This window comes from Nicotiana attenuata, chromosome 8 (genome assembly GCF_001879085.1).
Source record: "Nicotiana attenuata strain UT chromosome 8, NIATTr2, whole genome shotgun sequence".
NCBI classification, from domain to species: Eukaryota; Viridiplantae; Streptophyta; class Magnoliopsida; order Solanales; family Solanaceae; genus Nicotiana; species Nicotiana attenuata.
Window position 1 is genome coordinate 32,201,586 of NC_031996.1, and position 15,285 is coordinate 32,216,870.

Here is a 15,285-nt window from a genome sequence, read left to right on the forward strand (position 1 = left end):
ACAATGGAGCAGCAATTATCTCTAGTAATCTTACTTATAGATAACAAATTCTTTTTGAGCTTAGGAACTACTAGCACTTCACTTATCCTTAAACCAGAAATTGTTCCTTTCCTAACATGTGTGATATCCAGTTCTTGTCCATTTCCTACTACAATTTTATCATTTCCATTGTAAGGTTTAAGGTTGGATAAGTTACTTGAATTGTTGGTCATGTGAGTGCTTGCTCCAGAATCCATATAGTGAGCATTATCTCCACCACTCTGGCTGTTCACATTGAGTGTAGCAAGGGCCTCTAGAAAATCTTCGGGTGCTTGATAGGAGAAGTCCTATTTGTAGAAGCACTTTATTGCAGTGTGATTGTTCCTGCTACATATCTGGCAGGCTGATGATCCTGTGGTTTCCTGTACCTTAGCAGCATTTCCAGATTCTTGAGTGTTTTGATTGTTGTTCTGTCCAGCAGGCCTGAAGGCTCTAACTCTTGAATTGTAGTTCATGTTACCTCTTCTACTTGAGAAACTTCCTCTACCTCTGTTGTATGTCCTTTGCGCTGCAAATGCCATATTGTGATTCACTTGTTGTGGATCATCTTCTTCATCCTCTCTAAGATCAAAGCCTCTTAGGGAAGTGACCAACTGACTCAGAGTTGGATAAGGTGCTTTGCCAAGCATCACTGTCCTAAAGGTTTTGTATTTAGGACCCAAACCTCTAGCAAAATTGATGACCTTGCTAAGCCAAGCCATCACAAATGCTTTTGAATTCCTTCAAATACTCATTGATGGTTCTCTGCCAAGCTTGATGGTTTGAAGTTGTTGCTTCAACTGGAATTCCTTGTCCTTTGTTGCCTGCAGATAGGTTTCTTCTAGGCATTCCATATCTGTTTAGCAGTCGTGCATCCCACGATGAGGTACATGCTCTCTTCTGACATTGTCCCAGATATCCAACTCCTTAACAACACATCTTTTTCAGCCCAGTCATCAACAGCTTTTTTGTCACTGGCTTTGTCAACTTCCTTGCCACTGTCCTTATCACTGCTTTCACTAGCGCCTTCTATGTTTATAATTTCTGGCTTTCCTTCAATGAGATAGTTCAACCTTATTACTTGGATAAGTTGCATCATTTGTGTTCTCCATATCAGATAGTTAGAGGGCTTCAATTTCACAGGACATGAAGCAATGAGATGATGAAGAGAGGCCGTTGAAATGGTGTTGGAAGCCATTATGGATAGCGTTGATATTGTTTAGTAAGAACTGAGTTTTGGCAGTGGTATTGGCTTCAAAAAAGCTCTGATATCATGTGAAATTATGGTACAGAGACAATGTCAAGAAGACAATGTATTGATGTATTTTCAGTTACACGAGTCCCTTGTACTTATACAGAATATTGATCCTAAATTTTGACTATACAACATAGAGTAGGACTCTTCTAGGATAACTAATACAAAGAGTCCTAGTTCTTATAAACTAAGTTAAGTGATCGCATAGTTATCCTGATCATTATCTTCACCAGATACAATACAATAGGTAACAACCATCCGAACAAGCTGTTAAAGACACTGAAACTGGCTCCTGACACCAAATATAATTTTTCATGCATGGAAATAGCAATTGACATGGCAGACATAGAAAGGAAAAAACAATAGAAGGGCACATGGGCAAATTGCAAAGAAAAAATATAAGAGTCCTAGTCAAGAGTACGTGGAGTCACTTAATAGAAACTTTTCCTCTTGATGGACTTGTCAGTGAAGTTCTCTTTTAGCTATTTTTCCATATATATATTCCACTATTCTTATATAATAGTTTCATATGATAATGCAAAAAATAGCTTTATGTTATTCAACTTGCTTTATTATTTAATCAATCTTCTTATCCAAATGTTTAAATTTGCTTAATTATTAATTATGCAACTGATTTTTATCCTATTCAGGTGTTCCCCAATTCTTAAAGCTTTCTTTAATATTTATACCTCTTTTCATCAGTGAAAGTACGCTTCTTTTCTCTTTATTAATTCCATGTTGAACATAAAATTTTCCGAGAAAGAAATAAGCAACAAGTTGTCCAGATTTTGAGAGGGTCTCTAGAAAATAAATAGTATGGATTTTTGCACTACTTTGAGAGACTATTACTTTGATTGTTTGACGTTATTCATAGTACCAAAATTTGTACATATTCGTCTTGCTTTCATCGTATGGTCTTTATTACGATTTACGAGGACCACAGATGATGCATGTCGTCCAAAATTGTGCAATGAATTTATTCACTTATATTCTGATCCGTCTCTTTCTAGGTTCGGAACTAAAGTTAAACCAAGAAAGAAAACTGAATTTGCCCATAAGGAAATATTGCAGTAGAGATGAAACGAATGATATTACACTTTCATGTGCAAATGAAAGCAACTTGTATAACTATCTAGGGTTGTAGTAGGATGGGAAGAAACCCTCCGCCTTTACCAAAAGGCTTTGCGTTCGAGTCATGAGAATGAAAAAAAATCCTAATGGAGAGCTCTTTCCCGTTTAACACGATTTACGTGGCACGAATTTAAATTAGAAAGGCCCCAAAGCAGATACTAGTTATCGAATGAGAAAAGAAAAAAAAAAGGAATTTGCATAGTTGTTTATGGTTCACAAAAGAAGGGAAAACAAGAATGGAAAAGTTTATAGTGTACGTACCTGAAAAACGTGAGTCGTGATAACAAATTGTAAAGTCTTTTCAGCGAAATGAAACAGGCACAAACTAACGTGAATTCCAGCTCATTCCTATTTGATCACGAACTGGAAAAAAAAAATGAAAAAGAAAGAAAGAGAATCTCGATCAATAATATGTAGAAAAAGTAGTTAAAAATCTTAAGCTGTTGGAATCTTCAGGTCAACTTGGTGACTTGGTCCTAAATAAAACTTTAGGCAATTTAATTAATGCACATGCACGTGTGCTTTTGTATTTTTGAACAAAAAGATCAGAAATTCTGCACCAGACCACGTAAAATCACTGTTATAAGTAAGCTAAAATACCCAAAATACCCAAAAGGAAAACCAGAAATTTGGCTCTTGGTGCTTTAGAAACTCTATTAATGTTTTAAAATCGAAAGAGCCATACTATAGATAGCAACTAGTGAATTATTAAGACATCCAATTGGTCGCAATATACATGTGAGATTTTATCAATATTTGGCTTCTGATGTTTGACATGCGCTACAAAAATCCAAATAAATTGTTATTACAGTTTTCTTAATATGGGAAGGAAAAATCTAAAGATATACCTCAAATTAAAGAAAGCAAATTACTTGTTTACTCATGTGCTAAATACTGTTCTAATAATGCAAGGAGTTCAATTTAATGATCATATCCATAGTATTATTAATGCAACTTGCCTGTCTTGAATCTATTACTAATATAATGGTTTCCTGGATAATTAATTAGCCGATCCAAAACTGTTCTTTATATCCTAATGTCTGTCACAGTAGATGCCATTCATAAAAGATAGCTAATTAATGAATCTGAAAAATAATTAACTCACAGCTTATTCAACATAAACCGCTTGACAAAACTCATTTCTTTCAAATACGTTAACAATGTCCCATGCAATTACAGAGGCGGATTCAGTATTTATATTTTATGGGTTCGGTATTTAAGGTTTTTAGCATTGAACCTATTATATTTTTAAAGTTATGGATTCATATATACTATTTTTGCAATTTTGATAAACTTTTACCTATAAATTTTTACTCCGCGTCGAAAGTTATAGGTTCAATTGAACTCATTACTACCACACTACATCTGCCTCTATATCTTTTTGGTCTATATATTTTAATTCTTCTATTTTATGTAGATCAGATTCCTATAGTAAGGGGCGGAGCTAGCCTTGCGGTTGCGGGTTCACCAGAACTCACTGGCTTTAGTCCAAATCCTATTTGTTTTAAAAATGCATTGCATATATAAATATTTTTAATTTAAAACCCAGTAACTTAAAAAATTAAAATTGCGAACCCACAAACTTCAAATCCGGGCTTGCCTTTGCCTATAGCATGCTACCAAGAATTCACACACGACAAAATCACTGTCACCATTTCCTTTCTTCTTCTTTTTGATGTGAAAAGTTTGAAATATAAGTTTAGACTAGACGCAAGAGGCCCTTATGCTCCAGCCTTTCCGGAATCCCGGCCGCATATAACGGGAGCTTAATGTATCGGGCTGTCCTTTTTTACTAGACGGAAGAGGAAAATTTGATTGATTTGGTGAAAACCAAAAGTGTTGAGTAGCGAAAGGCAACCAAAAACATAGTGTAAGAGCTAGTAATGCTGCCGATCCGCTTTAATTTATTGAGTTTATTCAATAAATTAAACTAACCTCAACATAATAGAGTAAAGAAAGGAATTCATTGACCTCATTAATTGTTACTGAAATCTGAAGGTAGAATAACTAGCTAATTATATTATTGTGAATTAATGACTACTTAATTAATCAGTTAAATCTGCGTTATTGTCTTGTCTGTTTGGGAACAAGAACATGTTGCACGAGAGTCTTATACTAATTTAGAATTAAATTTGTTTAATTATTGTTAATGTCCGCGTTACTCGCATGAGCATTTGACAAGTTGCAGAGTGGCGGACAAAAGGGAAATTATTAGAATCTAGTAGTTTATTAAAAGACAACTGAATCACCAATAGTTTTTTGACTAATCAACTTAATTTTTGTTGTTGAATTTGACAGATGAATAGTACATTGAAAATAACACAATTTTTCCCCAATTCATAGGATAGGATATATGTCTCTATCTCCTAATGACTACGGGGTTTGGACCACAAGAAAATTATGGCAAGCCAAGCTCCTAAGCTTCTAGGGGCGGATGCACCCAGTATCACGTTACATCGCTTTGTCGCAAAAAAATAATTTGGAAAATAGCATACAAACAAAAATAATAAACAAATGACACCACTTAACGTTAAACTTGCCTTGGTTAATTAGTCAGGCGTCTGAACTCTCTTTAGGCTGGGTTGAAGGATCAAACCTATCCATCAATCAGTCCTAGTTAGGAGTTCTCAAATGAATATTTTAATTTGTAATTCTGCTTAAAGTTGAATAGAGATTCTAGCCAAAAACATCTTCCAAGCCAATGAATAACATCGCAAAGTGGAAGAGTTAATTAAAAATCCTTAAATGACCATGGTGCAATAAAAAGCGCATATCAAAAGATCATTTATAATAAGATCGAAATCACAATTTTCCTCAATAAAATTTATATGGTAAATTACATCGCGGTGTTGAAAAGGTCATTTGCTTACTTCTTTAAATGTCGGTGAAGTGTACCTCAAAACTTTGGTAGCGAGCAAGACATTTACCTGATTCAATGAAACAATGGAGAGTCGAGCAAGGAAATCCAGACCCAAATACCAACTAATTATTAAAAGAAAGATTCTAGTTCTTTTCAATATCGGTAAGTAAGGGGTGGATCCAGCTCTTCGGTATCGGGTTCAACTGAACCCAGTATTTTAATCACGGAATACAAATTATGTATAAAATTCATTACAATCGTAACAAATAGTAAATGTAAACCCATAAATTTAAAAATATAATGTATTAAATACTAAATACCTTAAAGATTGAATCGTATAATTTAAATCCTGAATCCGCCTAACTATACTTCATAATTAATGTACTTGAAAACACGTAAATAATATTCACCTTAAAATGTTGAATATCAAACCAATTTAACCAACTCAACAAGTCCAAGTGACAAAAATACTACGCACCGACGAATTGACCAATTCCTTTAGCTAATTGGCAGGATTAACAGAAGAATATATAAAGTAACGATTAAGAAAACTTTTTCTCAAAGGCAACATGTTCTAAGCAGACCCAGAAAAGTATGCATTTTCACATCAACAAGAAATATTGATGCTGATGCTTATATTAATTTTCCCTGTGTAACTATTTCTTCGTTGTCACAATCAATGATTTTCAATTTTTGTGATTGCTCTAGATCTAGGCTAATATATATACGAGTGGTTCTATAAAACACCCGCCAATCTAGGCAGCTTTATAGTTAGAATTTAAGTTATATGCATAGTAAAAGTTTTATATACTAACCAGTGACAAAAGGTGAGATTTTTATCTAATAATTATCTTATAAATAATTGTAGTGTGTGCATAAGACTCAATAAGGCTTTCAAATATGTATTGACAATATAACGAATTTTAACACTACTAGTATTAGTACCCGCGCGATGCGCGGACACAAATATCAAATTATAAATTGAGTTATTGAAATTACCTTAAAATTTAAAACTTCCAGATAACATGTTTCTTTTTATTTATATTTTTATTTTATATCTGTAACAATCCAACTCCTTGATTTAGTACTTGTATTTTATTTTGTGGTCAATATTAAATAATACGAAACATATCACATTTGTGATATGTCTTGTTTGAGCATATTATTTAGCAAAATTCTTACTATCACTTTATGTTTCACCGCAAATTCGAATAAGTCTTATCCTTCTACATTTTCACCCAAAACAACTCTTTCTTTAATCTTTGCTTCTAGTTATTGCATTATCTATTACTTAATAATGTTATATTCATGTAATCTTTTATTAGCTTTACCAATTGACTTCATATCTTGCTTATTGCCCTTTTGATAAACATATATAAATATAAATTTTTTAATTCCTAAAAGTTAATTTATTTTTGTACTTTTATCCTCTTACTTGGAACTCTTTTTTCATTTAAATCTTTCAATAATTTTGAGTATTATTTAATTATTTAATTTTCTTATACTTAATTAATTCAAAGTATAAATATTCTCACACTATCTCTATTTTCCTCTTTATACATCCTCTTCCCTACTATGAATTTTTAATTAGTTTTTTACATTAATATTTTACCAAAAAACAAAATATATAATATCATGTCTTATTTAAGTTATAACTTTGAATTATTTTAAAATATTAATAGATAAGTTTTTTCTTATTATATTTTAAATCTATTAAATTTTATTATAATTGTTTTTTGTATCACATGTAATTAAATTTTCTTTCTCTTTTAACGTTAGGATACAAATTAGACTTTAATTTTCGTTCATAAAATTACCCACATGAGATATTTATTTTGTATTTCCTTGGATTTAATTTGTTATCCAATTTTTAGTTTTTTATCTAGTAAAATTTTAATTTGTAGTCCTATTCATATTTTGAGCGTATTCACCATAATTTTAATCTAAATCTCAAGTTCAAATCGTCTTTCCCTTCTATTTCTAATATTAAATATTTTTAAATTTTTGATTATTGCTATTAAGTTACCTAATATGTAGTATTTTATTTTCTTATGTGGGTTTCATTAACATACCTCTTTATTTAATATCATAATCTATTTATATCCTTTAATATTATTATATAAATCGATGTATGATTTTTTAATATTGAAAAAAATATTTATTTTATTTAAAATTAATACTCAAAATTATTAAATAGTTTAAATTCAATAATAATATTTTTAAGCATTATATATTTACTTTATTTTTAAACTAATTCTTAGTATAAATAACCTCGCATTATCTCTAATTTATTAATATTTTGATATTTTTTAATTTTTTTAATCTATTAAACTTCAGTTATGTGGCCTTGTCCACATCATGACCTTTTTTTTATCATACTTAAAAAAACTTTTTTATATCAAATTTAAATAAGTTTTATCCTTTTTTGTTCTTTATGATAGAAATTTTGATTTTTCTCTGCTTGTTTCTAATTTTGCTATTGTATATTCAGTACTTAATATTATTAATGTTTTTTTTATTAGTTTACTTGAATTTAATATCCACTTTTATCGCATTCATTTTAATATAATATAAATAATAAATATAATTATTTCAATAGTAACTTTGACTCTATTGCTCATATTCTTAAATATAATTTTTCTTATCATATTAAAAAAAAGTCCCATCTCAAATTCAAATATATCTTATTCTTCTATTTTCTCCATTGGACCACATTTTCAAAAATCATCTTATACTTTTAAACTTAACCTAGCAATACTCAATTCAAATATTAATCGTAAAAACTCTAATTATTGCAGCAATATTTTAACTATTATTTTAAAATATATTTATTTATGTATAAAATATTTATTTGTCCGAACTGGAAATATTAATATAACCTCATCATATATATATATATATTACTATTTAATTATTTTTCCTACCATAACTGAATTATACATAAAATATAATTAAAGATACCTATAGTAATGTATATTGTTCACAAATAAGGTCAGATACAAAGCTTGTACTAAATAAAAAAATTATTATTCCAACTTAAATTAATGTGTAAGATACGAAATATAAATTTAATTAATTCTTTCTCAAAAAAGGATACCTACCATAATTGAACTATACACAAAATTTTAATAAAAGATACCTACATTTCAGATACAAAGCTTGTACTAAATAAAAAATTATTATTTCAACTTAAAATTAATGTGTAAGATACAAAATAAAAATTTAATTGATTCTTTCTCAAAAAAGGATACCTACCATAACTGAATTATACATAAAAAATTTTAATTAAAGATACCTACGGTAATGTATATTGTACCAAAATAAGGTCAGTTACAAAGCTTGATCAATTAATTAAAATTTGTCCCTACCATAATTTATTTCGTCCCTACCATAATTATACAAAAAAATGTTAATTAAATTATACTACTAATAGAGATTTGTATCATAATTAAAAAATAATTCTTATTGAACTACTACTTCCATTAATTATGTTTTCATTTATAATTTAAATTTTTAATGTTGTCTTAAAATTGCCAAGTTGCTTTTTTTTTAGCTTGCCAATTGGTTTCACCTTATGCTTCACTACTCTCCTTTTAATATAATATAGATATAGATATAGATAGATATAGATATAGAAATTTAATTACATCACATGTTTCTAAAAAAATTATTTTTAGCTCTAAAGTAAAATTTGTAACAAATATTTTTTCAATAGTAAGGGATCGTTGGATATGAACTGTCGATTTTGTAAGATACAAAATGTCTATGTAAATATTTTTTTCTTAAAAAAGAATACCCACCATAACTGAGTTATAAAAAAAATTTAACTAAAGATACCTATAATAATGTATATTGTTCACAAATAAGGTTAGATACAAAACTTGTACCAAATAAAGAATTATAATTTCAACTTAAAATTAGTGTATAAGATTTTCAACGAAATTTTAATTGATTTTTGCTCAAAAAAGGATACCTACCATAACTGAATTATACATAAATTTAATTAAAGATACCTATACACAAATTTAATTAAAGATACCTATAGAAAATCTTGGACTACTACTTTCATTAAATATTTTTCTATTTATAATCCAAATATTTTATGTTGTCTTAAAATTGCCAAGCGGCTTCATTTTAGCTTGCCACTTGGCTTAACCACATTGCAAACTACTCTTCTTTTAATATAATATAGATTGTTGCAATATAATCTATTATAAAAGATTATAAATTTTACTTTAGGGTCTCGGTATCATATCATGTTACTATGTTATTGTAAATAACTAAACCTGATGATAAAAAGATAGTGTACCTTAATATGTTAATTGAGAAATTAATTAATAATATGTTACGCCTGATTAAATTAAAGATATTATAAAAATTTACGCTATTTATGCGGCTAACTTATACCGCGGCATATTTTGAAAATTCTAATCAGTCCAAGGAAACTGGAAGTAAGAAGATGCAGCGGTGGAATCTGTTCACACGCGCCGTTCAAACGGCTTTTAGATGGGCAATAGGCCGCTATCTCCGCCGGCCACAACCGCATCAGCACTGAGTCAGCATTCGGAGGGTGGTGTCACTGCCACGTCACTTACTTGTCAGTCAGTCCAAAACTTTTGCGCGGGGTCCATCAAGTGCGGTTAGTCCACATCTGAAGTGTGGACACGTCAACTATGTCAACGTCGTCGTTTTATAGTAATAATTTTAAATCAAATCAATCAATGATTGTCCCTTTTTTCTTTTGTCCTCTGTAGAGATGATGACAACGTTTTACCTCGTGTATCCGAGGTGGCTACATGAACCGGAGTTGCAATATGTAACTTTCTTAGCCAGCAAGAAAATAGATCCAAATTCGTATTTAATTTGAAATTGTCAAGATTTTTGTTATGCCAATTGTGCAAAACTTTTTAATAGACAATTACAATATACACGCACTCATTATTTATTTTATTCATCTTTCGTACTTATACTTGTAATAAAATTTTAAGGATTTATCGAAAATAGTCTTTCTGTTTGCACTAGGTTGGAGTAAGATTTGCATAAACATATGGGTAACTCAAGCACATGTATGGTCTAAAGTCAAAGTTTAATGTGACGCCTAAATTTTTAAAAGAAAGTTATTGTATATAATTTTATTTGAAGTCTATTTTTCTAATTTTTTTAGATGCAAAGTTGTTAATAAGTTTTTTATAATTGATTTTCTTTAATAATTCCTTTTCAATTGATAATATAGCCAACCTATTTATTTTTTCTTGAGACAATGCTTATCTTAGGTAAGATTTTATCAACTACAATTTTAAAAAATAACTTTTCTTTGAAGCAACTGTTTATAAGAAAACTCTATTTTTGTAATAAAAGTACTAACTATTATTATTATTTAAAAAAGCTATAAATCTATTATTTTTAAAAAATGGGCCCCCCAAAATTTGGGGCCTAAGGTACAAGTCTTTGCTTGTGATAATGCAAGAGTCGGTCTCCTGTTTATAAGCGAAATTATATAGGCACGTGAACGCATGGTCTTTCCACAAAATTAGATATTTTATGTTTTAAAAAAAAGAATATTTTAATATCTCAAAAAGAATTCAAATTGAAAATAAAGTATAATAATTTTGAGTATAATGTTTATTACCATTACATGAGTATTAAAATCAATTATATTTTTGTAAGTTTGAAATTGACAAAAATTGATCTTTGTCCGTTAGCTTGTATTTAATATGATAATCATTTCCTTTAAACCTTTTAAAGGAATATGGTTATAACGTTCTTCGGTTTTGGAATTGAATTTTAAATTCTCATTCATTGGTATTGAATTCTTCATGAAATCTTAACGTTTTCTTATTAATTTCCTAACATTGAATTCTAAGAGAATTTTACCGTTTCTTCATTCAGATGTCCCATCTTCTTGGACTATAAATAAAGCTACTTGTTTATATTTATGAGAGTGAAAAAATAGTAAAATTTTTTTCTTCTTCTTTCTTTTGCTGGGTTTTCTTCTTATAAATCTTTGTTGTTTCTGCTCCTAGTTATACTAGAAGAGCTTGTTGAATCCCGGGGGATACGCCTAATATTATTTATCACGGTGTGAGCGAAATATCCTTAAGGACAGTGTCCTTGACACGCCTCAAGCTAAACCTTTTATTCTCCATAATTATCCAAATTTTTCCAACAATCTTAAGGATATTTTGCGTCGTTATTATGGAGAATAACGCTGCTAATGTTGTTGTTGATGCTACTACACCTACTGCTCCAGCTGTTTCTGTTGCTGTTCCATCACCAATTACCTATGCCAAGCCTTTTCCTGATGTTTCGAAAATTGAGGTTTTTGGTGGAGATAATTTTAAGCGTTGGCAGGAACGGGTGCATTCTATTTTGGATATGCATGGAGTTGCTTTTGCTCTTACTGATCCAAAGCCAAGTGAAGCAACTTCCATTCAGATGGATCAATGGGTTCATGCTAATAAGGTATGTAGACATACTATAATTTCTACTCTTTCTAACGAATTGTTGGATGTCTATGTTTCCTACAAGGAGGCAAAAGAAATCTGGGAGTCAATGATAACAAAGTACACTGCTGAAGATGCCACTAAAAAAAAATTTGTAATTGGAAACTACTACAAGTGGGAGATGACGGAGGACAAGGACATAACTGCACAAATCAACGAATATCACAAGTTGATTGAAGATCTCAAATCTGAAGATATTTCTCTGCCCGAACAGTTTGTTGCTGGTATGCTTATAGAAAAACTTTTCAAATCTTGGAATGACTACAAACAACAATTGAAACACAAACGCAAGCAATTGTCGCTGAAGGACTTGGTCAAGCATATTATAATTGAAAATACAAATCGCAAGCAAGCTCTTGCTGACAAAGGAAAGGAGATTGCTACAAGAGCCAACCTGGTGGAGAACAATAAGCGGCAGAACAAATCAAATAATAGGTATGATAAAGGAAATGGTTATAAGCCCAAAACCAACAATCAAACCTTCAAGAAAAAAGGTAACTGCTTTATGTGTGGCAAACCTGGCCATCATGCTGCTCAATGCCGGAAGAGGGTTGGGAATGACAATCCCACCAAGGCTAAAGTAAATTTAACTGAAGCTAAAGCGGATGACATAATTGTTGCAGTTGTTTCCCAAGTGAACCTTGTGGCCAATGTGAAAGACTGGGTGTTAGATTCTGGTGCCACTAGGCATATATGTGCTAACAAAAAAGACTTTGTGTCTTACACCCAAGTTGAGGAAGGAGAAGAAGTTGTATATCTTGGTGACTCAAGAACTGCTCCAGTTCTTGGAAAAGGCAAAGTTCTTCTCAAACTCACATCTGGCAAAATATTGGCATTGAATGACGTGTTACATGTTCCTAGTATCCGAGCCAATTTGGTCTCTGTGGGATTATTAGGAAAAGTGGGGGTGAAGGTTGCTTTTGAATCTGATAAGGTCGTGTTGACCAAGAATAATAATTTTGTTGGCAAGGGTTATTATAATCATGGCTTGTTTGTACTCAATGTTATCAATGAAAATGCTAGTACTTCTGCTTACTTGATTGATTCTTTTAATTTATGGCATGCTAGATTAGGACATGTTAGTTTATCTTATATTAAAAAAATGCATTCTGAAGGTCTTATTTCAAATATTAATTTTTTGAATATTGATAAGTGTGAAGTTTGTGCAGAAGCTAAACAAACGAAGAAATCATGTGCTTCAGTATTTAGAGAATCTGAATTGTTAAGTTTAATACATACTGATTTAGGAGACTTGAAACAATCTATGACTAGAGGAGGGAAAAAATATTATGTGATTTTTATAGACGATTTCTCTAGATATACAAAAGTTTATTTGTTGAGAAATAAAGATGAAGCTTTTGATAAGTTTTTAATTTATAAATCTGAAGTAGAAAATCAATTGGATAAGAAAATCAAAAGAGTTAGATCCGATAGAGGTGGTGAATTTATTTTGTTGAATGATTATTGTGAGAAAGAAGGCATAATTGACGAGATAACTCCGCCATATTCTCCACAATCAAATGGTGTAGCGGAAAGAAAAAATAGGACCTTAAAGGAAATGATGAATGCTCTGGATAATCTTTGGGGTGAAGCCCTTTATCTGCTTGTCATTTACAAAATAGAATTCCTTATAAAAAAATGGGTAAAACTCCTTATGAGTTGTGGAAAGGGTATCCACCTAATTTGAAATATTTGAAAGTGTGGGGGTGCCTTGCTAAAGTTATGTTGCCTGATCCTAAAAAAAGAAAAATAGGATCTAAAACGTCTGATTGTATGTTTATTGGGTATGCTGAAAGCAGTGCAGCATACAGATTTTTAGTAGTCAAAAGTGATGTACTTGAAAACAATACTATTGTTGAAACAAAATATGCTGAATTTTTTGAAAATATTTTTCCTTTAAAATTTGAGAAAATTTTGATGCTCCTATTACTCCAAGTGATAATATTTCACATGTTCCAATTGTTCAAAATGATTTTGAAAGTGAGGATTTAAGAAGAAGCAAAAGACCAAGGAAAGAAAAATCTTTTGGTAATGATTTTTATACTTATCTTGTGGATAATGATCCTTTAACATATTCTGAAGCTATTTCTTCATCTGATGCCTCATTTTGGAAAGAAGCTATTGATGTAGAATTAAATTTAATTTTACAAAATAAAACTCGAATTTTAGTTGATTTACCTCCGGGAGCTAAACCAATTGGTTGTAAATGGATTTTTAAGAAGAAACTTAATCTGGGTGGTTCCATTGATAAATACAAAGCTAGACTTGTTGCAAAAGGTTTTACCCAAAAGCAAAATATTGATTATTTTGACACTTATGCTCCTGTAACTAGAATTTCCTCGATTCATGTTTTATTTGCCTTGGCTGCTATTTATAAACTTTATATTCACCAAATGGATGTTAAAACTGCTTTTTTAAATGGTGATTTGGAAGAGGAAATTTACATGGAGCAACCTGAGGGTTGTATAGTGTCTGGCCAAGAAAATAAAGTATGTAAATTGCTAAAATCTTTATATGGTCTAAAGCAAACGCCTAAACGGTGGCATGAAAAATTTGATCAAGTGTTGATTAATGATGGTTTTTCATCTAGTGGTTATGTGTTCACCCTCGGTGGGGGTGTTATGGCATGGAAATCAGCTAAACAAACTATAATAGCTAGATCTACCATGGAATCTGAGTTTGTGGCATTGGAATTAGCTGGCAATGAGGCCGAGTGGTTAAAGAACCTTTTGGCGAGTATTCCACTAGGAATTAAACCGACACATTCTGTGTCGATGCATTGTGATTGCCAAGCTGCAATAGCCATTGCAAAAAATAAATCTTTTAATGGGAAGAGTAGACATATCCGATTGAGACATAATGTGATAAAGCAGCTGCTGAAAGATGAAATTATTTCCATAGATTATGTGAAGTCAGAAGTGAATTTGGCCGATCCTCTGACTAAACCTTTGGGAAGGAAATTAATATCTGAAACATCGAGGGGAATGAGACTTTTGCCAATTTGAGTTATATCAACTATGATGGTAACCCAACTTATGTGATTGGAGATCCCATGAAGTAGGTTCATATGGGTAATAACAAGTCATTAGTTGATCAAATGTGCACTATTAAATTATATCCCTTCCTACGATGTGTGTATATATAGTGCAAGACTGCAAGGAATGGGAGGCTGAGTTATTAAACTCTTAATCCAATAATCCATAGCCTTTTGTAGGTGGTGTATTGCACTGCAGAATACACTTGATGGATGGACCTATATGAGTGTGGAGTGGGGCCGCTCCTATGAAATTTGTGGCAAAATTTCTAGAGCACTCATGAAAACCAGGCGCGCGCATGGCCTATTAGCGCAAAACCGCGATAAACAACAAAGTGTGTGCGGGTATAATGTGATAGACAAGACACTAAACTTACAAAAGAATTCTTGGTTCATAGAAGTTTTAAACTTCACCAATTGTTCTGTAAGTTTAATCTTATTTTATCTAGGTCTGGTTCATAGTCCAAGAGACACCAGATTCGAT